Genomic DNA, 3988 nt, shown 5'->3' on the forward strand with positions numbered 1-3988 from the left:
TTGGGGGAGCGACCTAAACCCTCGCACCCAGAAGGGGGCACTCCATGCCCATATGCCTTCTGGACTTCCATCCCAGAGGTGGCCATGGTCTGGACCCCCTAACCAGGTGGCAGCTCTCACAGCCTGGCTGTTTTCCATCTGTCTCTCCCTTAAAGACTTCCATGGGGAGGGACCCCCTCATGGCTTCTACTTCTACCCAGGTGGGAGAGCTCTTTTCGTGAGTTTCATAACTCCTAGAGGCTGCCAAATCATAATGTGTCAACCCTGCCCCCAGAGCCCCTCAGGGGAGCTTCCCACCAATCCTTCCAACCTTGTGGAACTCTGTTGGGCAGCAAGGCCTCAGCCAGACCCTCATCAGACTTCCATGATGCTGGTTCTCCCCTTGGCCCTCCACCTAGGGCTTTCAAACTCTCACAGGACATGTCCCATGGTCCCCACTTCTTAGCCTATTTCATCTTGCGCCTCCAACTGTCTCCTCTGTGGTGCCAGGTGCCAACAAATTTGCTTCACTTAGAGCATTCTATCTCCTACCTCCTTGCCTCCTGAGTGGTGCCATTTGCAGTGCGGCATCCCTGCACTGCTGTGTGAAGGACTGGAGGCTGAAATGGCACCTGCAGATGGTACCGGTGGCAAGATGACATGGCAGCTGTATCTCCACACCCCTGGGGGCTGGGGAGATGAGATCCTGGATCTGGGTTACCCAGAGAGACCTCTGCTCTTTCCCACAAGACATGCACCCACTGCCAGGTCGCTCCTCCATGGACAATCCTTAAGCCCAAGTATGTAATCCCCAGCCCCATCTGCACCAGCAGGGGTTCTGGCTTTCTGAACAGAGGCTTGGAGGGTGCAGAGCGAGGGACACAACCAGGGACCTCTTCCCGCAGGGGACACTCCACTGCCAGATTGCACCTGGATCACGCTCCCTCCATCCCCCGGGCAGACTCCACGGCTGCCACCGAGGAACAAAGTCCCACCGATGATCTGGACAAAGGGGGGAGGGCAGGCCCACCTGAAACAGGTCCCCCCTCCCCACGAGGGCTCGGAGCCTTTTCCCCCACCTGCGACAAAAGCTTGGCTCAAGGGCTGACTTTCAATAGTTCACAGCTTTTTGCTGCTCTGCTATGTACGAAACCCTGACCCAGAATCAGGTCATCTACGAATGATTTAACACCTGGTTCCCCACAAAAGTGCGGTGCACTGCTGGAGAGAGGCAGCCCCTTCCATCTGCGCTTCGACCCAGTGATGAGTGGCACTCCTCACTGACCTTGCGGATGGCTATCCCTGGCCAACGAGAGTTCTATGGCACTAAAGTATTGTTACATTCAGGCAGGATTCTGACTTAGAGGCATTCAGTCATAATCCCACAGATGGTAGCTTCACACCATTGGCTTCTCAGCCAAGCACATACACTAAATGTCTGAACCTCCGGTTTCTCTCGTACTGAGCAGGAATACTATCACAACAACACATCATCAGTAGGGTAAAACTAACCTGTCTCACGATGATCTAAACTAAGCTCATGTTCCCTATTAGTGGGTGAACATGGTAAATCTTGTTTCACAATGATAGGAAGAGTCGACATTGAAGGATCAAAAAGCGGTGTCACTATGAACGCTTGGCCACAACAAGACAGTTATCCTTGTGGTAACTTTTCTGACACCTCCTGCTTAAAATCCAAAAAGCCAGAAGGATCATGAAGCCCCACTTTCGTGGTCTGTATTCATACTGAAAATAAAGATCAAGCAAGTTTTTCCCTTCTGCTCCACGGGAGGTTTCTGTCCTCCCTGAGCTCGCCTTAGGACACCTGTGTTACGCTTTGACAAGTGTACCACCCCAGTCAAACTCCCCACCTGACACTGTTCCTGGAGCAGGTCGCACACAGACACCCAGCAACTTAGAGCTAGAAACGAGAGCCCCAGTACTTGTCCACTATCGGTCTTGTGCCGGTGTTTAGCCTTAGATAGAGTTTACTACCCAGTTTGGACTGCATTCACAAACAACCCGACTCTGGGAAGGCCTGATCCCGATGCCCCGGGGGCTGCCACTGGCCTCACACCATCCACGGGCTGAGCCTTAATCACAAGGATATGGGCCCCCTGGGCGGCACCAGGGAGATGGACTTCCATCTGCCACATTTCCCTGCACTCGACTCCCGAGCGGGGATTCGGCGCTGGGCTATTTCCTCTTAACTCCCCGTTACTGAAGCAATCCTTGATAGTTTATTTTCCTCCGCTTAGTAATATGATTAAATCCGGTGGGTCGCCATGTCTGATCTGATGTTGTGTTCAGAGCATGGTCTTAGGGGGACAGCAGGGGCCTCAGGGGTGGACAGACTACCTGCCCTCCCTTCACCCTCACACACCCACTCCCCACAACCAAACTCCACGCGGTGAAGGAGAACAGTTGACACGGCCTCGGCATGCAGGAACCGAGCAGGCAGGTGTTAGGCTCCACACCAGGAGGGCAGGCCAGTAGCGGTACCACAGACAGCCTCCACGGGCAGACCAGACATGCACTAGCTCCATCCCATCCTCAGACAGGCTTCCTGGCTCTGGGTGGCAGGGAATCTACCTCCATCCACATCTCTCCATGTGGGGACAGGGGGGCCCGCAGCGGGCTCCCTCGACTCTCTGGCCGCAACCTTAACAGGGGACAGACACCCCCATGGGTGATGGAAGCCACAATGACCCTCAGACAGGCATAGCCCCGGGCGTAACCCGGAGCTGCAAAGTGCATTAAAGGTATCAATGATCAATGTATCCTGCAATTCACATTAGTTCTCACAGCTAGCTGCGTTCTTCATTAACGCACGAGCTGAGTGATCCATCGCTCAGAGTCGTACAATTCTCATTCACCATGGACACTGCTGCCCTCCCGGCATCACACCTCAAAACGAGCACACGAGGTTTCACGGGCGTCGTCATGGGCGCCCATACTGGGGTTACTAGCCCCGTGACACAGGACAGCAGGGAGTCCAACAGTGGCCAGCACATGGCCACAGTGCAAACCTTCTGGGTCTTTTAACCAACACCCCATGTGGAGCAGGGCATCTTCCACAGGTACCCATGACCGAGATTGAGGGGAGAGGACTCCAATGTGCCACACCCAGGGGTGGCCCCACAAGGCAAGAGGGGAGGCCACCACCACCTGCCAGGATGGCACCCGCTCACTCCCACTACCGCATGGGGACCAGCCACCTCTGGGGCACATTGTGGACTGCACCATTGGGCCAGGCACACCCTCCACCACCACCCCTCATGGCAGCATAGGAGCAACCACACCTCCCACTGCATGGACGTACCCCGCCCTCCCACCACAGGGAGCCAAGGGGGACAGACACCACCCATCCACTCACTCCCTCCACTCTCCCTCCCTCCCCCCTGGAGACACAGGCTCACTCCTGCTGGCATCCACAAGGGTGCACAGAGAGACAGGAGTCAGAGACAGACACTGAGAGACACAGAGGGTCAGGGCAGTGGAGCAGGAGAAGCCCTGGTACCCAGGGACAGCAACATCCCAGGACCCACGGCATTAATGATCCTTCCGCAGGTTCACTTACGGAAACCTTGTTACGACTTTTACTTCCTCTAGATAATCAAGTTTGATCATCTTCTCAGTGCACTGCTGGGGCCATGACCAACTCCAGCAGGCTGATCGAAGGACCTCACTAAACCATCCAATCATTAGTCGCAACGGGCAATGTGTACAAAGGGCAGGGACTTAATCAACATGAGCTTATGACTCGCACTTACTGGGAATTCCTCATTCACAGAGAATAATAGGTTCATAGGTTGGTAATACTCTATTGGCCTTAGGACCTATACAAGCCTAGCCATAACAATTCCCTGGCTATTTCTTCTTACACTATTTACTTTCCTGGACCCCTGTCTAGCAGGGTGACTGACGTGATCCCTGGGGTGAATTTTCTTTCTTCCATCCAATCGTCAAGGTTCCTTTTGAAGAGGGCCAAAGAGGCACTCTGCTTGAC

At 54.5% G+C, this 3988-nt stretch overlaps 1 non-coding gene across 1 annotated transcript; it reads right to left on the bottom strand.

Moving 5' to 3' along the window:
• Positions 1-2684: 2684 nt before the first annotated feature.
• LOC122807380 lies at positions 2685-2838 on the bottom strand. The gene has a single exon (XR_006365681.1). It is a non-coding gene; the product is annotated as a 5.8S ribosomal RNA (ribosomal RNA).
• Positions 2839-3988: the final 1150 nt, after the last annotated feature.

This window comes from Protopterus annectens, chromosome 7.part0, assembly GCF_019279795.1.
Source record: "Protopterus annectens isolate FY-2018-M chromosome 7.part0, PAN1.0, whole genome shotgun sequence".
NCBI lineage: Eukaryota > Metazoa > Chordata > Ceratodontiformes > Protopteridae > Protopterus > Protopterus annectens.